Source organism: Phalangium opilio, unplaced genomic scaffold, assembly GCF_054372755.1.
Source record: "Phalangium opilio isolate 3A_F unplaced genomic scaffold, DU_Popi_V2 ptg000070l_1, whole genome shotgun sequence".
NCBI classification, from domain to species: Eukaryota; Metazoa; Arthropoda; class Arachnida; order Opiliones; family Phalangiidae; genus Phalangium; species Phalangium opilio.
The window spans coordinates 15,878,441-15,905,546 of record NW_028324182.1 but is presented as its reverse complement, the minus strand read 5'-3'; the positions used below and the strand labels follow the sequence as shown (position 1 = coordinate 15,905,546).

The 27,106-nt window shown below is 38.5% G+C and overlaps 1 protein-coding gene across 4 annotated transcripts in view; it reads right to left on the bottom strand.

The window, feature by feature from the left end:
* The window catches only part of LOC149661988 (irregular chiasm C-roughest protein-like), a 189,720-nt gene that overhangs the window by 117,882 nt on the left and 44,732 nt on the right, over positions 1-27,106 (bottom strand). For all 4 annotated transcript variants that reach the window (XM_089843579.1, XM_089843575.1, XM_089843580.1 and 1 more), the window contains exon 2: positions 26,097-26,144. The gene's annotated coding sequence lies outside the window, so the exon portion shown is untranslated. The remainder of the gene's footprint in view (positions 1-26,096; positions 26,145-27,106) is intronic.

Here is a 27,106-nt window from a genome sequence, read left to right as displayed (position 1 = left end):
CGATAGCAGTGATTAACGAGGGGGAAAATTAAACTGGGTGGCCCCAAAGTAAAAAGGAACTTCTCTTCAAAGGAGAATAGCTAGGGATAGACTCTAATATTCATTTGGTAAAGAGCGCCCCTCCCATTAAAGCCAGAAAATCGCGAACAGGAGGGGGGGACGAAGAACAGGAGGGAATAAATATTGGATTTCGTCATTTCGAAGCTGAAGCTTAAGCTTAGCTAAGTTAGCTTCGGAAATGAGGAGGCAGTTTGGGTTCGGTAACCGAGCGAGCTAGCCAGCGACTGAACGGACACCCCACTGACAGCTGACGCTATTCTAATGTAAAGCCCGTTTACTAAAGCCTCCATCGTATAAATATGAAAGAAGAAATAAGCTACTGGGCTCTTCTTTTTAAACTTCTTACCAAGTCCTAAGATCATCGTCCTGCTGCAGGACGCGCGCGGTTTTAAACGTATATACTTTAAACGTATCCCTTTTAAAGACTGATAAGAACTTTGGTGTAGCTATAGGAGAAGCGATGGGCTAGGGTCGCCTTGATGAGGTCTAATGGTTCTTGGCGCTTTTCCCGAGAATATGTGGTGGATCGGTGGATGGGCAACCGCCCCATCTCCCCCGTCTCTTCATCTCTACACCGCAGCCCTTAACATATATACATACATCCAGTTTCTTCCCAATAGAGAAATTTTTCTTTACTCGACGTCGAGATGACCCGAAAGATGGCAAGCAAACTATAGGAAATAAGAAGCAGGCGCTCTCGAAAAATGGAAGCTAAAATCTTAGGGACCGAATTAATGAAGTTGGGGACCAAGGCGAAGGTTTTGGTCGTTACGTCCTTCTCAGCTTATTTTAATCCAGGATTCGTTGATAAAACGTCTTCATCCCGAGGAAATTCTCTTATATAACGTTATATCGAAAATTATTTCGTCAAAAAGAAAGAAAAACAGGATACGGAGTTTTTCTGTCCCTAAAGGGTTAGCTCCATTATCCAAATGTTCTTGTAAAAAACCCAGATTCGAGTGAAGGTTAGGGGAGGGAAGGGGTATGGTATCCTTTCTTTTTTCGTTTCCAAGGTAATTTATCGACGGTCCCGGAGAAATTTTTTCGCATTAGAGACGTTGGTGATGCGCTATGCGAAAAGACTTTTTAGGGGGACAAACATGCACGACTGAGCCAAATAGATGCAGTCAGAGACGCTCAAAGCGTCCATACGTTAAGCCAGTTTTTTTCTCTCTCTCTTCCGCCCGCATCCTACGTTGCCTCTTCCCATTTTCCGTCTTTTCCCAACCACTATTCCTTCCTTTTACCCTTTTTTTTTCCTGGATTTTTTTTCTCCTACTTTCGCCGCTCTCCTCTTCGGAAGAAGATTCTAACTATAGCATGTAGTTTCATTTTTTAGAAGCCAGTAGTATATAGCATTTCTTCAAGGGGAATCCCCGAATGTCACATTTTACACTTTTACCGCTGGAGTATGGGGTGTATAGAGACAGATTCGAAGAGAGTACTATTGTACCATTTCTGCAGAGTGAAATGGCTTTTCGGACATAACAGAACTATATACTGAGTGTATCTCACTAAGGGAAAAGGAACTTAAGCATTAGAAGGATTCTATTTTCGTTCTTAAATATTTAGCCTTAAGCAATAATTCATATTAATTGGAAAATTGAAATATTCATTTAGAATATCTTCGGGGTTATGGAAACGCAACTTTTCATGCACTTGAGGTAAAATTAAACCTATCAAAAGGTTAATTAGACATGCTAATTAATTCAGCACGCTCTTTTATCTTTGCTAATAAAACCAAAAATAAAAACAAAAATGGATAAGGTAAGAACCGTCGGTCAAAATTTGTAAAGGTGTTGTGTAGGTGAAGTACTTTAAGAAAAGGAAAAAGGTATAAATCGTGTTTCTCGCTTTGAAAGACTCAAGGCCGCTAGTATAGAGAAAGGCAGGAAAGGAACTTCCCGCCACCGCACGGCGTGTATATTATACGAATGGTTGGAATGGTACGACATAAATTCGACTTGTCGTTGGTGTCAGCTGGGCGGTGAGGTCCATTTACCTTTCTCCCCCCCCCTCCCAAAGCTCTCGCTCTCCCTCATCGTTTCCCTTCTAGTAAGGCGTGCGGAAGAAGATTCGGAATTGGTCTCTACACCCTAGTTCGTATAGGCGATCTTTCCTACCTCGTAGGTTTTTCTCTTCCCTGCAGTCTCCGCAGTCTAGAGCCCGTAGAAGAGAAAGACAGTACCACGAATGAAACTAACACTTGGCTTGCCCCAAAAAGGAGGCTGCCCAGCAAGTGTTGGGTTATAGAGCGGAGGAAGGCGGAACCCGGCGGCGTCCCCCTTCCGACGTTTGATCGATCTTCCTTCGAGCCTTAATCGACGCTCCAACGGGAAACTAATTTTTCAAATAAGCCCGAGGAAGGATCTATTTAAGCGTAGACAAAGTGGACGCGCCGAGATTCGCTTCTACTTCAAACCAACCAGAATATACGCCGTTCTCCCTTCACTATATATTCAAACGCGTCTTAGGATAAATTAACTTAAAACCACAATCATTAGCGCGAAAGGTTATCAATACCTTCAATTAAAATCAAATGCCCAAACCAAATGGGACGCCACATGCCAACATCTTAGTTTGTCTCGAGCGCAAAAACGTAAAATCAGTTAATATATTCAGGGGTGAATTGAATTAATTCACACTTAACCTCAGTGAACCTCTTCACAAGGCAAGCACGATCGTTCGTTACGTAGCTTCCTAATGAAGATATTAATTATTAAGTCTAATAAAACGCTAGTAGCAAAATCCCTTTATTAATGAATCGACGACGTAAATAGACTAGAAAACAAATTATCGAAGGAAATAACGCGGCTACCCCGACATACACCCATCCCCATCTCTATTACCTGCATGATTATTGATAGTTTAACAAACCTTCCTTCGCGGTGTGCCGCCAAGGCTTAGGTTAGTGATTACTGATTAATACGCAAATACGTTATCGACTGCGTGCTCCGTTAGTTTTCAGATTCCAAAAAAAAAAAACGAATTAAGGAACCAAAACAATCTCATTTATTTCTTTAACATAATTGAGATGGATTTTATACGGAGATTAGATTAGATATAACAATCGAGACGCCTCACCATCCCCTCCCAAGGTCACCCATCATCTTAAACTTCGATCTCGAACAGAGTTATAAGATTTTCTCTATTTTGCATGTCTGCTCTTTAACGCTCGCTTGCAGACGGAAACTACCGTTCGCAATTTTCATCCAAAGTAAATAAACCCCAAAAGTATTAAAAGACTTTAGACTTCTAGTTCTCGAGAACTTACGCCATATATCGAGAGATCTTTGTGTTAATTTACTTTTGAATTTATCCATTTTGTTTTATTTTACCTGACCATTATGGAATAAGGGGTCGTCCAAAGCGAATTTCCCTAAAAGCATCGAGGAGTGGTTGGAGTTATATAGGAAGATTATCAGCGGCAGACGCGGGAAGTCCCGGAGTTACACGAAAATTCCATCGCTATGACGTTATAGTATACCGTTTCCAACAAGCACCGGTCGGGGTTTTTGGTCTATATCCTTGGCTCCCTCTACATCCAGTAACGCGTTCATACCCATATGTTATAGTTCATGGTAGGAACGCTTTACTTTTACAGTCACGTGTAGGGGTTGACCGGGTTCGAAGAAAGAGGAAAGTGCTTTTAGTTCAAATAGCTTTCATTCGACTTGCTAAGGATTTAGGACGTGCAGGAATAAATCGATATGCTTCGTATGTTTACATTTAATATTGGAAAATATTTTACATATGCCACCGAAATATGAGGTCCAATTAGGGATCCAGTGATGAAGGAGGGAGAGCAAACAGAATCAGTTCTAGTAAGGTATAAATAAAACTAAAAAGAAAATAAAAGCTCGTATTGCATTTCTATTGAGACGCGAGTGACCAATTTTAACTCTGGAGTCGCTAGGTTCAAATCAAGTATAGTACAAATTGCCCCAATCTATATGATTCTGCAGATTTATAGCCCTCGGACGTCACTCGAAAACCGCGTTTGCCCGGCCCAAAACATGTAAATACGGTGCACCCCATTTTCCCAATTATATCTAGACGTTATACATAAGCGTCTAAGTCAAGATATAGGATATTGCTAAGTTGCATATAAGAGAAGGAGTTGCCTTAATTGAAGCAATTATGTCTTGGACGCTAGCGTCTTATTTTCAAAATTTGGGTGACCTATAGCAAACGAAAACTGGTGGAGTTTTCCCCGTCTAATTACAGGTGGGCCCCCGGAGTCAAACTCATTAGGGTCACTCCAAAATGTTACTCGCGACAATGGGCCCGAGATTTTTGCCCTCTTTTCCCGAATCCCAGAATTCCGAGTGACTTCCGTTCCTTTTCTTCTGCATCCCTTTCAGGACCAGTCCTTCTTCCTCCCGGGCGTTTGTCTACTCTCTTAAAGGACGTTACACTTTCTGCTCGTTGGATTTTGAGAAATCTCGCCTCGCAACGCGATAAACTAATTAGGCTTTATACGAGCCACTTTTAGTTTCCTCGGAGCGTTCTAAAATTCTCCTTTTCCCCAAGACTAACTTTATGGCTAACCGTGTTGAAAGTTTTCTCTTCTCTAAATTAGTCTACGCTTTTACAAGTTTTCGTCCGCGTAGCCGTAGGCTCTTTGCATTTTGTTGTTTTTTTAATAAGTAAACTTATCGTCAAATCTGGCTGATGATGCCTCTTTTAACGCCTACGTTGGTTTTATAGCTTTCATGGAAAATTAGTATATTTAAACTGTTATTAGAAATAGAAAGGAGACTGATTCGCGAATACCAGTAAAAGGTTTTAACCATATTCTTTTTCTTCAAGCAAAATAGAAAACCTCATTTTAGAGGTTATCGAAGAGGTAGAAAAATTCTAAACTAACTTTGTACTTTCTATCATTATTTATACTTTATTAACGCGAACATTTTCGCACCGTGTACCCTTTAAACCCGCCGCACCTTATACTCGAGGTCATCCCGCCGCGTTAAGCGTTTTGTAAAAATTAGGGGTCTGTGTACACGAAAATCCTTCCCGTACAACCGAGGTGATGGTGGTGGCTACGTTTAATGAGTCTCGAAAATTTTTCGAGGCCGGGGGAAAGAAAAAAATGAGGAAAAAGAGGGGGGAAAGAGGTTTTCGGAGGCTGGGAATCACAGATTGCGCGGAGAAGAATGGTTCTGGCAATTACCGAAGTTGAGGTTCGCTATATAGAAAAGGGGGCGACAGCCCAACCAGCTCAAACAGGAAGCCGGCGGTAGAGGGATAACTAAAAAATAGATGGGAAGCTAGACCCCACACCCCAAAACCTAGGCTTTATCGTATAGTAAGGCCGCGGAGGATTATAGACTCTCGGATGAGGAAAGGAAAAAGAGTATGCGGGAGCTTTCTTCGGGAGAGCCTCGAAAAACGTTAGTACGTTACAAAGAGGGCAACGCGGAAGCTCTGACGCTAATTTAGCTAATGAATTCATCGCGTTTAATTACCGTCAAAGCTTCCAACGCCCGGTGGCCGAGAAGGAGGAGACCTCGTGGGTCCAACGGATAAGGGGAGTGAGTGAGAGTGTCCCGGCCACGGACGATTCGCACGAGCGAACTTGCCAGCGAGAATAGGGTCCCGTCATAAATCTGAAAAATACTATACACACCAGCCCACCACGGAGTTACTCAGCTCGCTACTCAACCCAACCTCCAGGCTCAATCTCAACCCGAAAAATTATTTTCATTCAATGAAGAGAGATAGAAGCGTGCTCTTTTGTGTCTTCGAGCTTTTTTTTTCTTTCTTTCTTTCTTTCTTCTTCATAACATACAACAGTGAATTAAAGATGGTAATTAACGTAATGCTCCTATGTTTTATTTCATATTTTTTTCCTCCAGGATACTGTCTTAGTTTCCGATTCCTTATTTAAGAACAGTGCAGTCGTTGTTCAAATGGATCATGTGACAAAGTTTATAACTTAAAAGTACTCATTGATGAAGATATATTTGCTTCGCAAGCCGAGTTACAGATTATATCTTAACCAGCGAGTAAACTTTCAGTTACGAACTTCTAATAATACAGAGAACCATATAATTAGGGTCTGAACAAAACCTAGTTCCGAGGCAAAAGAAAAGATACATTAGCGAAAATGAAAGGAAAATGTCCTAGGGGGCAAAAATAAAAAAATAATAATAATTTAAAAATGGGATATAACGATTAAAAAATTGTATTTATATAAACTCCGGTACTATCCAAGTCCCGAGAGAGATTATTCTATATCTTAAGATAGAAAGCAACATTTACTATAAGTCTCGGTAATGAAGCTAAATGGCCCACCGTGCTCCACGATCCATCCCAAAAGAAAGAGGTGAGAGATGAGAAAGAAAAGAGAATATTGGCCATAGAGGAGGATGGAAAAAGTAGAATATAGAAAGGGTAGAATCTTCGGTATAGTAGCGAGATAGACAACTATCTACAGGATCGAAAAGAAAAATCAGAAACGGGGGGGGGATGTGATGAGGAGGGGAGAAGGCAGATCTTGCAGGTGCCATCTGCAGCCGCTTTCCGTTCAGAATCCCAGGACGAAATCCCGCTTCCTTTGTCCTATCCCATAAATCAATGAAGTGGGGACGAAAAATTTAAAAGAAAATGATGTTGGGAGGCTGGATTTAGAGAGGGGGGGAGAAAGGAGAATTAAGGGGGGATGGAAGACCCATAAAAGGAGTTTTCTCGATAACCTTTAACGCGCCATAGAGATTTTGCCAAAGCTTATAAAGAACAGTATAGGCCTTAGTCGCTGTTAAGTTGAAGCGTCGACCACGGACGTACGCCAACTCTTATATAGATAAATGCGGAAGTAAGTTACGTGAAGTAAAAAAGGAGGTGATTAGAACCGTTCGAGAAGTCGTGGCCACCATAACAAACTGCATTGGCAAGAGAAGTTGAGAGGATAATTACTTCGTGATATTTACTTCTGACGAATGCTAAGGACGGTATGGTATAGTCTTTAGAATAGTTTTTGGAAGGATAGGGGATAGAGTGGGGCGTGCCCCAAATTAAACAGTTATTAGTAAAGAAGGCTAGAAAGCCACGAGCCGCTGTTTGATTGATGAGGGAATTGCCTCTCTGGGACATTCTTTTCTAGAGCGGACTAACTTTTTACCAAACTTGAATATTTAATTTTGAATATATATTTTTTTATATAATATAATGAAAGTGAGCTAAACAATAAACAGGCGTAGACGAAAACATCTTATTTTTGCTTCCGTTTCATCGTAGAAAATTGTTGGAATTTAGAGAATAATTTAATTAACTACTTAATGATTAAATATATCAAGAAACAATTATCCTTAACAAAATATATGCCAAAATATTTCTCATCAATAAAAAATTGCATTTTTCACTCTAGGAAAAATAAATAACCCATTTTTCTCAATTATTTTAAATTTTTTTATCACAAAAAAAGTTATAAAACTCCGAAATATCAGTTCTAGTATGTAACGAAAGCCAACTTTCAGGCGAAAAACATCGCATTGACTTTCCATTGGCCCCTGTAGAAATGTTTCACACGCTGCACTTCAGTTCTCAGGGAGAAGCGAGCCACCAGGCTGATAAATACTAAAACTACCAATTTATTAATATTAACACGTAAATTTTGGCTCTATATTAACACGAGTCTCCGAAAACAAACCTTTAAAAATACCAGAATTGGATTTGAGCTGGGGGTCAAACCCCTAAACAAAGAAACTAATGAAATTTTACATTTTGCCACGCAAATAAAACGGAAGGTCAGATCTGGTGGCAGATGGGGGTTATTAATTTGTCGACCTAACGACTCAACTTCCGAGTACGAGAGAAAGAGAGGAAGTGAAAACGCGTATATTGGAAATGAAGAACGCGATTTTACAAAAGCGACAGAGAAGGCCAGGCCCCCGAGGTGAAAGGGGATTGCGGGAAGCTGAGTCTGCTTCAGTACCAGTATAGCTAACTATGAAAAGAAGGGTCTACAAGTACGTCACCTAGCGGAAGAAGAGGTATGAGGAGGCGTCGGTCGGTTCCTTTTATTCACTTGGAATAATCATTAACTTCGGATTTGTTCGTCGTCCCCCGGATTTCAAATCTCGCTCAAACCAAATATCCCCTTGGGGCATTTTAGGTATAAAAGAATATATATGTATATATATATATATTTTCCAGGGATTTTTAGTTTTTTATTTATTTCTTTTTTTCTTTACTATACCGCGTACTGTATTGGTGTTAATTCTTCGCCTAGTTAAGCCCCGAAGCCAATCGCGATTCAGAATACTAATAGAGAATATAAAAGGGGGCCCTCGGAAAATATCGCACCATCTGTAGTTGAAAAATAGGCCATTGTAAAAAGCCGATTCTCTTTAGTACTAGATGAATACGAATGGAATAATTTAAAGGTGTATTCCCTTACAAAAATCTTCTTAAGAACTCTTAAGAAAATTCCTTGGGAAATTTCTTTGGAAATCCTTAAGGCGTTCTTTAGAAAATTGGGGAATATTGGCCCCTTTTTCTTTGGAAATTACTTTGGAAATATCTTTGGAATTTTCTTTGGAATTTTCTTGGGAAATATCTTTGGAGTTTTCTTGGGAAATATCTTTGGAATTTTCTTGGGAAATATCTTTGGAATTTTCTTGGGAAATATCTTTGGAATTTACTTGGGAAATGTCTTTGGAATTTACTTGGGAAATATCTTTGGAATTTTCTTGGGAAATGTCTTTGGAATTTACTTGGGAAATGTCTTTGGAATTTTCGTGGGAAATGTCTATGGAATTTTCTTGAGAAATATATAGGGAAGATTATGGGTTAATTCATTTAGTCACTTGAAACGAGGATAGTTCTCACATGGAAAACCATATCCCAATACAGGGAGTGTACTTCTTATATGCTGAACTACACCCCTTATAGCGAGGGAAGTTCTCGCATGCAGTGTGAAATTGCTTATAAAGTCAGACATTTAATCGACTTAAAAACATCCGTAAACGGCAGGAAGCTTTAAACCTGTCCAATTCTATGGGGTACTAAGTGGGTTTTGGAGGCTTTAATGGCCAAGCAGTAGATACAGACGTTGTTGTTAAATTTAATAATGTATATTCACTGAGAGTTTTTCGAGTATCAGAAACGCGTTTAACCTAATTTTCTCTACAATGTTTTTTAAAAAATATTTATTTTGGACTCTAATTACGCTCGAAATAAAGATAAAACATGCCATAAGAGAATTAAGCAAAAATTCCGACTGACAGCTTAGATTCCCTGTAAATCTAAACATAACGATTTTAATTACTCTTATTATACTTTTAATCTATTTCATCCTTTACAAAAACACCTCACGGATTATAAAGGCAAAAAAAAGATAAAAAAGAAAACAATAGGTAAATATAACATTCCATTTCAGCGCTTGCTGAGTCTTATAGCTACGGGACAAGCCTTCGTGAAACGTTTTTAATTTTTTTAACCATCAAGTTAATGTCTATCTAGGAAAACTTTAGCTAAACAATTAGGGTAAAAATATTGTTTAGATAATTATATGTAAAGCATAATTGCAATATATCTGGCCCTTTTAAATTCATCTCTAAAATTCTAAACTAATTTCGTTGGAAAATAAACCCTAGACCTTCTTTTGAAATTTATCTCTTGAATTCCAAACGAATTTCATTGGAAAATAAACCCTAGATCTTCTTTGGAAATTTATCTCTAGAATTCTTAAAGAATTTCTTAGGAAAATAAACCCTAGAGCTTCATTGGACATTTATCTCAATAATTCATAACGAATTTCTTTGGGAAATTAACCCTAGACTTTCTTTGGAAATTGATCTCAAGAATTCCTAAAGCATTTCATTGGAAAATAATCCCAAGAAGTTCTTTGGAAATTTATCTCTAGAATGCCTAAAGAATTTCTTTAGAAAATAGTCCGAAGACATTCTTTGGAAATTTATCTCTAGAATTCCTAAAGAATTTCTTTAGAAAATAATCCCACGACATTCTTTGGAAATTTATCTTTAGAATTTCTAATGAATTTCTTTAGAAAATAATCCCTAGACCTTCTTAAGAAATTTATCTCTAGAATCCCTAAAGAATTTCTTTAGAAAATAATCCCAAGACATTCTTTGGAAATTTATCTTTAGAATTTCTAATGAATTTCTTTAGAAAATAATCCCTAGACCTTCTTAAGAAATTTATCTCTAGAATCCCTAAAGAATTTCTTTAGAAAATAATCCCAAGACATTCTTTCGAAATTTGTCTCAAAAATTCGTTAGGAAATTCCAAGGAAGTCTTTGGAAATAGTTTCTTTAGAAAATTATCCCAAGGGCTCCGTAGGGTTCCAAAGAAATTCCTTTAGAACTCTTAAGAAGATTTTTGTAAGGGTTAAAGGCATAGAGAATTGTATACTAGTAATTACGTATATTCAATTCGACCAAAACATTTCACTATCCCTTCAATTCCGAACCTGGATTTTTGGCAATTTTAATAACGGGGCGACAAGTCCTTCAAGTGAGGGGGGGGCATGAAAAAGGGGGGAAAGCTGCGTAAAAATACAAGAACACTAATCAAACGGTTTTTAGAGAAAAAAAACCTCGCTCGATAATCCGATTTTTAAATAAGAACCAGGGGTAAGACGAAATAAAAAAAAATAGAATGCTTCGTTAAACTGAAATGAAACACTGGTTACTGCATAGAGAGAGAGAGAGAGAGAGAGAGAGAGTGAGACACGTAAAAGTCCAGGAAGGTATACGCGATGGGTTTCGATAACCCCTCCTCAGTTATGAATTTTATGAATATAAATTGGAACATATCGGCCATGGGGGAACATAAGCGAGTTATTCCAATGAAGGAGCTTTAGTAGTTCCTATGGTTGAAGCAAAGCGAATAAATTAGGGAGTATGGGCGCTCGCTGCACCCATCTAAACCTAACCAAGCATCTTTCCCTGCAATGGTGCACCAAAATCGATGAATATTAAGGACACCCATCCTGGAAACGCTAAACCCCCATGCAGCTCTACGTAGTTACCCAAGAAGCTATACTACCTCCATTTTGGAAAGTCAAAAGAAAAAAAAAAGAGTATAAAAACTTCCCCTGAACTAAGGAATAGTAATTTGGACGTGTGGGAGTTACCCCACAGTATAATAGGCCTATATCAGTAAACTCCGAAACCTCCCCTATAGCTGGCTAGCTTCTTGGGTAAGAAATTTGAAAGAGTGTAAAAGGCACACCCCGCACCCTCTTGGGATTGAAGGAGGATGGAGAACTTGGGGAGAAAGAAGGGATGGAGAGGAAAGGAAGAAGAAACCAGATCAGTAGCGCCAGCAGCTTCTAAGGTGCAGGGTAAAGCGAGGGGGTATCAACCCCTCCCCCTGCTCGTCGATTTTAATGAAGTCAATCACCGACTAAAATCGATCAGCGTCCTCTTTTCCCGTGTATAAGGTTACTTTATCGAAATATTTTCGCCGCCGCTGGGAGAAACGAACACATATATTCCGACCTAACGAAGATTTACTCATCCTCTCAGGTATACATATATAACTCTGGTTACTGCACGTGCAGCCAGTCTCGAGCGCAAAGGAGTTCCGTCTGTCTACTCCCATCCCGCCAAAAGTTATAACAGAACGGGGTGATTACTAAAGAAAAATCTAAAAAAAAATTTTTGAATTTTTATGTTTTATAACTTTTGGTGTTTTGGATTTATTAGCGTAATTGGGTAGTAAATCCGTCGCAGTGGATTGGATTTATTACATAAGCTTCAGATAATTCACAATAACCAAGTCTTTGTGTTGATTAACTCTTAATTGAACATGGGTAAATAATAGCACTAATAATATATTTATCAAACCAAAATTTCAAAACTTGAAATTTTAATAGAAAATAATTACTCAAAAAGCACGGTAGATCTCAGAGTAAAAAATTTACAATTCATCCCCAGGAAAAAAAGAACACGGATTTTACTTTCTCACCCCTTTATTGTTAGAAACAAATATACGAGGACGATCCCCCAATTTTCCACGGCAGAGGGGTGAAGAAAAAGGTACTAACGCATATCCGTAGGGTATCAGACCCCCTGTTTGCTTCCATATATACGTGCAATATATTCCAACCCCTGAAGTTTCCTCTTCACCACGTATCACACATACAAACTCCCGAGATTTCTGTATGTTGGCATGCCACGTGCTCTCATATTTGTTCGTCACGAACAAACGCCATTTCAAAATGTATTGTACAATACCGCGAATTACTTTAATTGTCCCAGGAAAAAACTTTTAATATTATAAATAAATAAACAAGTGCTGTTACTGGGTTGAAGTTTCAGCTGAGCTATACTAGAGACAAACAAGTCTCGATTTAGGCCTAATTTGCACTTTACTAATAGATAACCTTAAAATATCTGTTCATAAAACACAGCTAAAAACATACATTAATCATTATTCATGAGAAATAATAAAAAATTCATATGAAAAGATGGTGCACCGTGTGGTGATACATAGCTATAGGCGGTGGCCATTGCTGCGCTTTTATGGATCTTCTTTAGGAAAATTTATATGTATCGAGTATGAGAAGCCAAAAAACCCTACATTTCTATCGGGAAGTCGGCTCGGTTTCGCTTATGCGTGTTGTTAGGATGAATACGCGTTATTAGAGGGAATCCTGTAAAATACCCGTACACTAAAAACTACCTATTTGTACCTTTAAATCTATTCACAGTTAGGAGGAAATGCGTATAACATATAACGCGGCAGGAAAGGAAGAAATCATAGCCCCGCGTGGCGTAGTACCCTATAGCTTCTCACGTGATTTGCATGTATTTAAGTCGTCAGGGAGCTCGTCCGTCGCTATGGCTCTCGCGCCTGTCATTTTTTTTTAGGCGCGCCCGTATGGAAACTTCCCGCCAAAGCTTCTTTTTTTCCAGTAAGGAGGGGATGGAAAAATATATATATATATATACATCAAAGGCCAAAAAAGTAGAGGTTTTCTATGAGAGAAGGAGCAAGTTATCAAGTCTAAATTGGGGCGAGTTTTGACGCCTGTACGCGTGGTGGCTTCCCTGTATAGTAAGCTAGAGAAAACCCCTCTTTCTATAATGTTATACATGACGAAAAGGGTCATTTCCATCTCAATGGATTTGCGAGGGTCTTCTCTAGCTGGCTATAGAAAATGCACCCGGGTTCCAGGAAAAGAAATAGAAACGTATATAAAGAGGGTGTCAAAAGCTACCAAGCAGCGGTAGCGGTAGCGCCGGCTTTGTAGAAGTAATCTTCCTTTCTAGGGTTTGCTTATAGGGCTATGGAGGGAAATTTTTGGGGCTACTTTTACATGAAAAATATACAGACCCCAATTTAAATTCAAAGGAGAAAAAGGACCTATATTACTATATATTTGATCAGATTTAATCGCTGAGAGTTAGAACTATATTTGTTCAGTGTATACGTCGGTTTAATAGGAAGTTTAAGCTGCGACCTCATATATTTTGGGCACTTAAATATTTAAATTTTATTACATCAAAACACAAAATAAAGAACAGTAAACATTTTATTTTAACATATTTAAATCTGACCTTGACCTATGTACCTTCAACTTTTGATAAATGAAAGACACGAAGCGAGACTATATAAGCCAGGTCTTGGTTATATGGTTTGCTCTATTTACGTTTAAAACCGATCGGATACGTAGACTGAAGATGGTCGGCCCATCCTAGCCAGCCAAGGCTATATTGCTAGCCATAAGGGGAGGGCTGTTCTGTGTCCCCCCGTCGCGTTATCTCCACTATGGCTATGGGCATTGGATGGAGGCGACCAACTAGATTCCAATATTGATTAACCTAAACCTGGTTTCGACCTACAAGTAACGTACACACATATAGAAAGGTGTCGAACATTTGCCAAATTTCAGAAGAAGAAAAATATATCTGAAAAAGATAAATGGCTAGGTTTTTTTCTTTTTATCTCTCCTCTCTCTCTTAGTACAAAAGCTTTATTTATAATATAGACTGGCAAATGTTCGACCTCTTGATTGTTGGGGCAGTTTATATTGATAAATATATAGAGGGCGCTATCGTCTTATTATATTCATAAACAATTCTGGCGCGCGCATACACTGACACTTGGCGTCGTCTTAACTACGAGTAAACGAAGCGATCGAAAACGCGCTATCTAGGCAACTAGATTTAGGGTTTATGTACTCCGCGCATGCAGCCCCGTTTTGGACATGTAAATATGGATGGACCTGTCTTCGACGATATACAAATAGGCTATAGAGGTCTAGGCGACTCGAGTCTATTTGCGGGTTATTAATGGAATTTGATGTCTTCCAAAGTTAAATTAGATCAATATTTGCATAAAGTCTCTTTTGTCGAAATTTGATCAATCTGGAATGTTGTTTATCTATTCCATTGTCAGATAAAGCGCCTTTGTCAAACAAATTTGAATTTCTTACTTAATAATCAGTTTTGTAAATTAATTTCCGATGTCTATATCTATTGGCAAGACGAACATTACGCCAACGGAGGAACTAGCATGGTAATAGAAGTTCCAGCCTTTGTCTATGATTGGTTGTCCGTTATTATTGCTACTGTTACAACGTCATAACAGAAAATGTATGACCCTACATTCTATTCCAATATACTATTTTCTCTGACTAGACGATAGATCGATTTAAATTCCATAATGCGTTTTTAATCGTTAATTTAACTATTTCAAATAAATTATAAATAATTCTAAGATAAACCAATTGACCTTCATTGACAAGATTGTAAGTTATCCAAATCTCTTTCCCACATAAACAAACAAAAAGTTTAAATATTAGAAATAATCCAACCCTTCTTTTCACGAAAAGAAAAAAAAAATATTTTACAGCCAAAAAGTTGGTGATAAAATAGGCCATGCACCAAGTCCATTCCGGACAACGTTGGACTGACTTTAGGGCGCTGTCGATATTATCCTACAGACTTATCTAAAGCCATACAGAGAGAAGAAGAGGGTGAGCAAATATATAAAAGAGAACAAGAAACTTCGAAGGAAATAATAAAAATAAGAGGTTATATAACCGCCCCCCTCTATCTCTCTCTACAATCCTTGGCCAGAAAAAAAATAACTGGGCGTCATGACAGAAAACTCTGGAAGCGCATAACGTCAACCCGTCTGATGAGTTTCTATCACGGGAGTTCTTTCAAAAACTATTAGGCTATACAGGGAAGGTGGTTTCCAAGGAGAAGTACGAATCCCTTTGGTGGGGAAGTGTACGGAGGGGGGGGTGATCGTTGTCATCAGTTGACACGGACTGGTCAACCGAAAAACTCTCTGGGCGCCCTTTCCACTGTTCAGTGGTGGCTAGCTTTTTCCATTCATTGCCGTATATGTATATATATATATATATATCCTTGGGTCTTTTTGGGGGCGAAGGCCTTCCGGTTTCCGGCGGAAGCGGTCTCCTATCTCTTACGGGTCCCCGAATCTCGGGACAGCCTTTTATAATAGTTCCGAATGGTAAACCTCGGTCTCGCGCTACGCTACGCGGTAAAAATAGACATACCTAAGAAAATAATTTTCAGTGGTCGGAAAGTCCACTGTCGCGAAACGAGGAGTCCTAGCTTCGTCTCCAATACACCAAAAAAAAAGTGTATATGGGAGAGAACTCCGAGGAGAGAATATAAACCTCTGGATGAGTAAATAGAAAAAGTCTATATCGCTTTGGTAGTGTATCTTCGTATATATACCGACAGTATTTGACCGGAATTCGATAAGGGAAAGCCACACACACACACACACACACACGAAGGGTAGGGAGAGAAGAAGATGCGTAGAGTTAGAGAGAGTACATAGACATAGAGAGAGAGAGACGAAGCGAAAAACTATATACAAAGAAATAGAAAAATAGCGAGCACCTCCTATGCTCGCTTAGGAAACTTGTCAATCGCCTCAATTGCCAAAGGTTCCCATTGTCCAGAGCGTTTTCTGGGCTATATCTATCTCTCTCTATATATTAGAACACTTTATTTACTGTCCAGAAACACCTCAATGTGTATATGCCGCGCAGCCCTTTGGGTAAAGCGCGGTTTTCTCAGCTCTTTTTTAGTAAGTTTTTCGTGTTACTCTCGCGACAAAACAGCGGAAAACTTGTATAGTACGGAGAAAGTTTCGTCTTTCAATATTTGCCGTAATAGTTTATTTATGGTTTTATATACTTCGCCTATAAGTTATTTCTTATCTCCGAAGTTAGGCTTAGGTGAGAATGACCCCTGAATATTCTAAAGTCCTTGTATGCAAAATCGGTTTTTCAAATAAAGGTATAAACCATATTTGTTTATCTTTTTGTTAATGATATACGTCTCAAATTCTATGTTGTTTGGGAATTTTAGATTCATTATTATTGTCAAATATATTTTTTTGTGTGTGTGTTTTTTATTCTGACAGATGATATAAGTAGATACAATTTGACGTGAGAAAATGACACCCGCAAACAAGGCTTGTTAAAATATTTATGCGTCATTATTGGAAATTCAACTACTACTACTACTACCATACCGAAGATAATTAGACGTATTTAAATTTTTCCGAATCGATAAATGGATATTAAGGGGTGAATTAAAATTAAAAATAGAAATAAAATTTTTTTGATACCGAAATAAAACGTAGACAGACACGTTAACGTCTCAGATATGTAAAGTGATATATTCGGTTTGATATTAAACCGTACGTGTATAGTGATATCAAATAAGCTTGCCTCGAGCTGAAATACTTTGAGATTCAGATTCATTTCGAAAGTAAAAAATAATAAAAATTAGTATATTTTCAAGGTAGGTCATTACACGCTAGTGTATATACCCTTCAATTATGTAAGACAGAGCTGGGAGCTATTTTCCGTCTTCATAAAGGGGACTTTACGATTTGATACAACCGAGGGGTGTTAATTTAACTTATCGCGGTTAGAGGGAAGGTGAAGTGCTTGTACTTCGTAATATTCTCCTTATAAGTTACAAGAAATATTGAAGTAAGTTTAAGAAATAAACAGCTTTGCAACAGATTTTATATGGTCTATAGTAATTTTACCACAATTATTTTTATAACATTCAGAATATTGTGGTCAAAATAACCATAGTACACGCATTTATGAATATATTAACTGAAGATAGTAGGAAAACTAAAGAAGCAATTATGACAGATGTAAAATTCCCTGACATTTTAAATTGCCTGATTGTTCCAGATATACTGATATGGCAAACAATAAAAAACTCGATCGTTTTGCTCTCAATTTTCATCGTTTCATTCTCTATTGAAGGAAAGATGAAGAAATATGAGAGACGGAGAACTTGTATAGAAGAATAAGAAAATGTAGAAGAAAATAGAGATTCGACGACAATCTGGATGATTTCTTTTTATCTTACATTTCCCGGGGCTTTAAAAAAAGACGATTTCCAAAGCTGGGCGCGCAGGGGAGACCCCTGAAACATTATTAGGCTCATTACTCAATTATAGAGCTTCGTACCAAAATGTTTCAGAGCTAAAAAGATTACCATAAAAATTTCATTACAAAGTACCAGTACGAAAACCGGGGCGGGAGGGGAGGTTAATAATTTATAATTACCCTAAAACTCGTTCCGCGATGCTTCCAGCCTAAAGGGATAGTGTAAGCGCTCGATTTTAAAAATTACGAAATATTTCGACCAGGGCTGTCAAATATTTGTCATTAAGAAATCCATGCTTACTCACTTAATTTTATTTAAACTAGAAAACTCCTAACATTTCAAACCAAATTTCCATAATCCCTGATTTTTCTAGGATTTCAGGTACTAGCTACTTCAATATTGATCTTTTTATTAGTTTAAAATAGGCTATTAACTGTCACTTTATTCGTTTACAGCCCCTTTATAGTTGGCTGCACGAGAGAGAGAATAAGATGAAACGGATTGAAATTTTATTATCTCATTCGGGCACGCTACATTCCTCTTTCTGAATTTGCGTATATGATCAGACGGGAGGCGAATATTAATTATATACTCCCCCCCCCCCAACCCTTCCTTTCATTCCTCCGGCTAACAAAACATGTATATTAAACCCTCAGCTAGCCAGTTCAATAGTTACTCTTCATCTATCAGCAACACAACCCTTTTTCTAGTATAAAATTGGTAGTAAGAAGGCATTAACTGCCGATTGCCGACTCGTATCATTCGGAACTTTGGATTAAGGGGAACAGATTTCCGAATGCCAGAGCATCGTATTCGATAATGGCATTAATATTGAATCTGTATTCACTTTCATTGCATATTGGATTTTGGGACGTTTGTTATTGTCGTCTACTATGGGAATAATTAATTATATTTCAAAGTATTTCATTGCTGATTCTTTTTATTTTGGATAACTTTGACTCGTAACTAAATTTTCATTGGTCAATTGAACAACTTCTTGACCAGTATTAAGTCTGCTCCAGCTACATAGTATCGTATGTTTTGTTGTAAATCATGAAGCGGAGCTACAGCAAAGTGGATTTTCCCACGACGCTGGTTACGGGGTAGCTAGGTATTATTTATACTTTATATGATACCCTACTTGGCGAAGAGCCCTTATGGCTATTACGTCTTATTTTTTATATAGGACGCTTGGATCTTTCGGTGCTGTATATATATGTACAAGGGCGATTCATCGACGGCCCCGTTAGCCATAAGCCCGTACTAGCTGCATGGACCCATTTAGCCTTTCTCGCGTTTACCGGGGCGGATAATACGCTAAACAATGGTTTCCACCGCCGTAAAACGACTGGTCATTCATCCTTCCTAGCAAAGAGCCCTCTAATTACATCTCGGACCGCTGCTGGCCAAAGAGTAATAGTTAATCCTAAGCGACAACGCCTAATCTGGAACATCAAGCACCAAATTACGTCGCTTAGAAAGCTTCCCTCTTTACCGGACAAGTTGCGTATCACTATATTTATACCCTTAATTCGAAAAAAGAATTCTTTATTTGGCGAAAAGCCGAAAATCTAATTCTTGGAAAAATGTAGGTTATATCAAAAACGGATTTATGGGATAGGTTATATTATATCCAATTAATTATTTATTTATTTATTCCGAAAACTGCGAGATATTCATATATTTAATTGGAATGATAAATGGAAATCACTCCTCCCTTATGGTCAGTAAAAAATAAAAAAAAATACTGGAAAAAAAAATTTGTGCCTTCCAAAAAATACTTATATCTAATTAGAAATTAACCGTATGTGTCAAGGCGTGAAACTATAGTAGGGCGAAACCAAATAGTTTTTCAGCATAGCTTAAATCGGATTGCAGTTGGTTGGAATACCAAAAATTCGTTCTACATTTTTGTATATACATATTTTTTTTTTTTAGATTTTCACTTCTGTTTTCATTTTTTTTTTATCTTGGTAAAAAGGGTTAAGTTAAAATGGAAACGATTCGTTATTATTCACTTTGCGGATTCTATACGTAACGGGAGAGAAAGGGGTCAGATAGAAGAGTCGAAAATGAAATAAAAACGGTTGTGAAGAGAAAAAAAGAAACATAACTAATAAATTCTAACCTCGCTCGAACATTTACGGGGCAAGCATCGCAATTTCACAAATGGCTTATGCTTTTAAATTTTTCTCATATATAGGTCTAAGTCGGCTTTCTCCTCAAACTTAAAATGCATTTTTTTTCTTTTTTTGCACTCAATTTCTCACTCTAGTAGGCTGTATAAGAATTATATTTTTCCTACGCTTTGACAAACCAAAAAAACACCCGGACCTATGCCTTGACTTTCGCTTGAAAGATTTTGAGTTCTTGGTGCGCGGCGTATTTTTATTTATTATTTCCAAGTTGAGTGTTGTTCCCAGTAAAAAGTCAGTATAGCGAAATGTTTGAGGCGTTGAGGTGAAGCAAAGCAAAATATTCGGGTGGCCAAGCATCGATCGTCTACGAAAAGAACGGAATTTTTGGGATACGGGGGGAGGGACGAAAGGCCCGCTTTGACTTTCCTGGAATTTGACGAAAACTACACTGAAGTTTGGTATACAAACAAATACAGAGCGAGCTTTGCAGAGAGAGAGAGAGAGAGAGAGTCGAAGATCCCATTTTTCCGTTCAGCTCGGTTTACTCTATTTATCCCGAAACTGTATTTTTTTTATTTTCGTGTATTTACTATTTTGGCTTACATGAGATGTAGCCTAGTGTATAGTAATCCAGTCTGCAACGACAATGCTTTACTTTTATAATGAAAAAAAAAACGGGGGAGAGAGAGGGGAATTCCAAACAGGAGTGCACGATTTTCGAATTCATTCCAACGATTTCAAAAAGTTCTTTATTTAATTTTTTCTCTAACCCTTGAAGAAAGCGAGAAATCGGGAGGAAAATTTTTATTCGGAATTTTCTTTCAAAAACGAAGTAGAATTTTAAGAGGTTTGTTACGAGATTTCGTAGCTATGGAGACAAAATACCCGGAAGTCGAACTAGGGAAGGAATTTTATTTTTAGTCGCTTCTGCGCGGTAACATTCCTTAAATTCGTGTTAATTAACGAAGAATTTGGAATTATAGCTCGCCCGCTTCTTAAGACATTTCAGTTTAAACCTTGACAAAGGCTTAAGGGGCTTATATAATCATTTCCGGAAAAGGCTTTAAAATAAATTAGAAAGTCTCTTAATCTGTTCGATAGAAGATGGAACTGAAGCTAGATCTATAATCCTATACCATTATAAAATAATAATTCACAAACGCGTTGCGTTAGTTTAATCCTTTCACAGAATGTGGCGTTTGAAATGATACACGAGAATGTCCTTAGATCCGTTTCTTGGAAAAGATATAGCAGCTCGATTAATTTCTGAAGAAACTTGGGCTAAGAAAGCAAAACATCACTAACACTAATGGCAAAGTATAGTGGATAAGAAATTGATACTCCCTATAAGAGAAGGAATATTGGAAAGCTTCGTAATTCGTAGGTGTGCAAGGATCCGAATTTTTGGTAGCATTGAGAGCAAACGAATAGCTTTTATAAGTAAGTAGAAAATGTAGATCCAGAGCTTTAGTTTGCAGCGTTATGAGGCCGGGATGACATAATGACGTGATATTTCGGGAGGAGACCGATTCCTTTTTGGTTTATTCCCTCTCGCGCGCTCGCGTTTGCTGTATCCCCGCATGAGGATAAGGGATGGAAGAGGATGAGGTTAAGAGGACTCGAAAACGTTCGCTAATGGACCGAGAGACGGCAGACAATACGGGAAAAGCTCACGAATGTTAATGCACTGAGATTATGGAAAATTGGCCTTACACTTCATTATAAGCGAGCGTCCGCCATCAGAAAGGGCAAAAGTGGAGAGGAGAAAGGTTGCGGGGATTCTTTTTACGAAATAAACTTTCCGTCTCGTTCGCTAGCGTTAAGTGATTGCGACTTCCGGAAGGAAGAAGCTGCTGGCGGCTGAAGAGAGAGAGAGGAACTTTCCAAAAAGAAGAAGAGTTTCTAAGGAAAACGCGGGGAAGGAAAAGCACCAAAAACTTCCGAAGACTGAAAATTAAAGAATTACCAAAGTTGGTAAAGCGAAAATAATGGAGATTCGATGAGGGGGAAAGAGTACTTCATAGTGGAAAAATTTTTTCTTTGATACTTGAACGAAAATTACTACCTTTCAAAGTTTTTCAAACTAGATAAACTAATTTTGATTTTTCTCTCGTAAAGAAAAAAAAGTAGTGGCAAATACTGAACGGTTCCCTTATTTTTAACCTTCAGCTTCGAGTGAATTCATCAACGTAACTTAATTATCAAAAATTAAAAATGTTATATTATTCTCATAAATGGCAAGTCCATTAGGCAAAATAAACAGACAAAATTCGCCCTAAAACGTTTCCCTACTTTTCTCAGGCAGGACATTTTCCTGGAAACGTTTCCTTAAATAGGATCAACCGTTTCGTTTCTCGGTAATATTTGTTAGTGTTAGTGTATATACGCGGTTAGATACTAAATTCCCCTCTGGATATTTCTCTATATTAATTTCATGGTCCCTAGAAGGAGAAAGAGAGACAGAAAGGATAACCACTAGAATACCGATAGAAAGCGTTAGCAGTTTGCACGACTATCGAATACTATGGTTCTGTCCTGGCTGGATAGAGTGACATTAGTCTTCTTACATACACCTACAGATGATACGACGCGTTACAGGGAGGAAAATGTGTATCTAAAGTATAAGAAGAAGATGAGCTAGCTAAGCGTGTATATGCGGATCCCTTGTTCGTGTCTCGAGTATAAGTGTCTCCGAGCGTGTGATGGCTTATAAGGAGAGTTCCTATATATATATATACGACTGCGACACGCTTCATCCTGAGTTCCTTACTGGACCAGCGATTGGTAATGACTAATCGCGAAGAAGTGAAGATGGAACAGTTGAGGCTAATCCTTAAACAACACTCTAGACAAATTTATATTGCAATATTGAAACTCAATCTTCACGACATTCTTTTACAATTTACATCCTCAGTAGTGTTACAAATATGAAAGGGCAAGCGAACGGTGTCCCTTCGCAAAATTTTGGCATCAACCCTCGATAAACTTAGATAAAAAGATTGGAATAAAAAGAGCTAGTTGCTCGGTAGTTGTAGTTGTTGTAAGGTTATACAGAAGGCGACAGCCGCGCGACAATTACCAAGAGCGAAGAGTATAGAACGGGATAAAACGGAGAATAGAGAGTCGGCAAGTCGCTCCCCGAGGATTACGTCGAATTGGTAAGCTTTTCCCGAACGTCTCTATCCAATAAAAACAAGAGCTCCTTTAGAGCTGTAGCTGTAACTTCCGATTCCTTGAGCAAAACGTGGAAGGATGACCTTAGACTATATAGCCGCCCAAGTATCTTTCGCTTGTAGAAAGAACAATTCTCTTACACGACATATCTTTCACTTCGAGTGTTTAAAACAGTTAAATGCGCAATAATATTATACATTTTCGTCATTTATATATATTTTTTTAAAATAGCAATTGCCTATAGGATGAAACTTAAACTTCGACGAAGATCCGATTACCCCGGTGATCAAAAAAGGTCGAGGAACTCTGATCGGTCATCAAGCGAGGATAGGGAGAGAGAGGGGGAGGGATGAACGGTAGGCCTAACGACCTACAAAAAGATTCCCGTTTAATAGAGCGTATCTAAAGGACGCCAAGGCCTAAACTTTTAAAAGGTTTTTATACGGGAGTAGAACGGAAGTTACCGTGGCTATAGGTCTTATGGGTACATAAACGCCTTTTGGGCTATCGCTTCCTCCCTCGGAGTCAATTTCTGAATTCGATATCCGCGACTACGTATAACGGTATACCGGGCTCCGACCCCCCTCAGGCGTTCTTACCGACATTTTTTCCCCCCAAAAAAGGCATTACCAGACGTTTTCGAGTACCGAATCCATTTTGATATATAAACCTCCAAGGCGTAATATTGTCCTTATAGACTCGAATCCATTTCAACCGTAAAGTACCACGAAACCGAGGGCAATTCCGTACGAGTCTCAAATATGATTGATATAACGTGGGTGTCAGGCTATTTACGCGTTACATTCTATCGACAGAATGAACGTTAAAAGCCGGGTTAGGGACTGGATCATGAGCTAAGGAGAAGTGGCGGAATGGCACCTTAGGTTTCTGGAGCCTCCCTCCCTCTCACGTGATGTAGCGAGAGTTGGGACATATATACTACATCTTTGTATATTGTCGTCGATAAACCTGTTAAAAACCTTCTCCGTCACACCCATATCGACAGGCTGTCAGCACCCTCATTCCATATATGGTCGCTGCGGGTTTTCTCCCAAGTCGAAACAACCAGCATACACCGAACCAAGTCAAACCAAACCAGGGATGGATGGTAAAATCTGTGAGAGCTATAAAACGCGCGGGAGAAGGTTCACTGTATGGTATTGAGAGAAAATCGTTTTCAACTGACATATGTGGTAGTCTAAATGACCAACACGCTGCAAATCGAATCTTTATCCAGCTCTCTCGCTAGCTGTCCTCGACTCTTAAATAGTGTAAGACGTAATATAAGGGAATCACGAAAGTAATGCCGCAAACGAACTACCAGCGGGAGAATAATTTCTCATTCTTTGAGTCCATCCAACCGAGAAAGGTGTGTGTATGTGTGTATATATATATAAGATCTCTGACAAAAGTAAAACCCAGCGAAATCCTCACCGCGTGTAAAGACGGACAAAAACCCTATCTTGTAAATCCCCTATCTTAGTCTAACGTCTATCGAATTACTCTTGGCTCGTCGCTTCGAACCTATAAGCCCTTTTCCTCGTTGGTCTGATGGGACACCTATTTACTTCTCATTCACCTATCTCAGAAACAGGAAATCGAACTTCCTATACTGTATAGTTTACATCAGAAAAGGTACTAGGCCCTTCGCCTGTAGAAGGGTTTTACGCTCGACACATCGGTGTTCATTAGGAAACTGTCTTACAGGGTGACAAAGGTATTTGTGGAGCTAACATGTCATATATGAAATATTTTTCTATTTACACTTTTATAATTTAAATATTTAGCATCCATTAATTGGATGAACCTCAGGCTTGTGAGTGACTATTATTGGATTCTTAATTTTGGGACTAATCACGTTTTGCGAGCTAAACGCAATCAAAGTGAATTAACATTACTAACCGATTGAGATACTAAGCTGCTACGTCTTTCTTATTGTTATTATGTTGGCCACAAACGTAATTTTAAACTATATAGCAATTCGAAATATTGGATTAGTCGAGTCATCTCGTTAATCCCTAAAATATTCATCTTTGAACAACGACATACGGGTCACCAACTTCCCGTTAAACTATTACGAGATTAACCCGATTAAGGTTTCTAGAAGATTTTATTTGTTGACTGGTCCGGAAACGAATTAAGCTTTACTACGCGTATTCGCGTACAGCATAGGACCAAAAGGGGTTTATATAAGATATTCGGGAATGGGAGAGAGAGACAGAGAGAGTTGTAGATCAAGGAAGACGCGAACGAAATAAGGAGGGAAAAGTCCTCATTAGGCGCGCCGGCGAGAATTGAAGCGGCGGTTATTGAAGACGAAAATGGGATAAAGGTAAAAGGGTTGAAGAAGGTATAAGCGCGAGGAACCGCGTTAAACGAAGCAAAGCCGTTGGAAATAGTAAAAGGAGACCCGTTTTCCGCTCCGAATGACGGCTTATTGCGAAAACGCTAGAGGCTCCTCCAAGGAGTGGGCCACGAGGAGCGAGTTGACTAGCACTCTAAGCGTCGGATGAAGGAAAGGAAAGGCCTTAAGACATTCGGTGGACGTCTTAGGAGGTATTTCGATCCTATTTCCAAGCTCTTAACGGGTCTGTCGGGATAATTAATCCTGAAGGAGCCGCGCACAATGAACATTTGCAAAAGAGCCCCTTTAAGCCCGGACCCGTGCACGGGCGCCACTTCGAGTCTCGGGCCAATCGCCTGGCTTTCTAGCTTAGCCTTAACCCGAAGCCCTTAACCGACAACTAGCCAGCCAGGGCGAGAAGTTGGCGAGAAAATCTTCCCATCACCCTTTCCTTCCTTCCTTGTCAGTTCGATATTTGCCTGAAGAGAAGGACTTTAAGGAACGGTTGGTTACTAGAGTCTTTCCTCTCTCTCTCTCTCCATCTTTACCCGCATTTCGGAGCTATTTTCCATCTTATTGGTTCCGGCTAAATGGACTTAGAAAAGGCCCTTCCTCGGATTTACTCCATTTGGTCGCGATTGTTTCCTTAAATTTTAGAAGCTCGGGCTCAATCCCCCGCCTTTCATTAAAGGGAATCAAATTTTCCAATGACTCGATTCTAATGACTAAAACGGATTCGAAAATCCCCGCCGCTTACTCTTCTAAAAGGAAGAGCTGGATGGAAGAGACCGCAAAAGTATAGCGGGCGGGATGGGTCTCGAAAATTGCTCTCAATACCTCCCTTCTAAACTTTATCTACCCGGTGTGAATTAACGTTTCACCAATTTAAATGTTTAAATTCCATCTCCTTTAACACATACGTATCTAAGATTTCCTCAATCTTCCCAACCAATTATTATAAACAAAAGATTGAGAGAGTGGATTTGAAAGTAATCTTACCCGAATATGTCCAATTCAAATGATTCAGTGTATTAATTCCAAAATGATCTGAAATTAAAATAAGAAAAAAATCGTTAATTGATTAATAATAGTTAACATTGCTTCACATTTATGTGACAAAGTTAGTTAAAAATATAAAATCGAATTGCGATATAAAAGACAAACACTATATAAACTAAATAACTTCCTGTACCTTAGCGAATGCAAATCTAAAAATATCCGCGATACCTAGGCTATATAGAGGTAGCAAACGACCCCATAATGGCATGGCAGCTCTGTTAGACTTGCAAAAGAAAAAAAAACTAAAACCTAACCCTCTTGAGAAGTGACGTTTCGTGATAGAATTTTTGGTGACCCTTCAAAAGTGGGTGGCGGTTGAAGCCTCGTCAAAAAATAATGGAAACGATCTTCAATTTGACATACTGTCAAAAGTCTTGTAACAACTAAAATCAATGATGGGGCAACCCCAAAGTTTATTTTTCACCTACATCTCTAGCTAAAACATGTAGGGTTAACCATAAAGAAGGGTAGGGGGACTTCACAACAAATTTTGTTAAAAAAATAAGTAAAAATATGAATTATAATTTCACGCGAAAGTCAAATTTCTAAAAATGAAAACCCTTGACATGATTTTTGTAACAAGTGCGTGGGAAACGAGAGGATACAAGTTATTATTGGATAAATCAGAAAGCTTTTCTCGATTAAGAGGGGAAGGCTTAAGACGATAGAAGAATTGAAGCGTAAGAAATGGAAAAAAAAATCTGGCAGAGTCACGCGATGTTCTAAGTGTTGGAAAGAACAAATATTAAGGAAAAGCATAAAAAAATTATCGACCCACAATTGGTTATTTCTCGAGTGTATTTACTTAGGAATGTTTCCTTAATAAACCCTAAAATTAAAGTACTAGTTAAAAAATTATCTATAGGCTTGGTGTCGTAAACATCAAACTAGGTTGGCACTATACGGATTCGAATCACTTTGTGTTTAGTTCTATTCGTCTTTGGTATAGT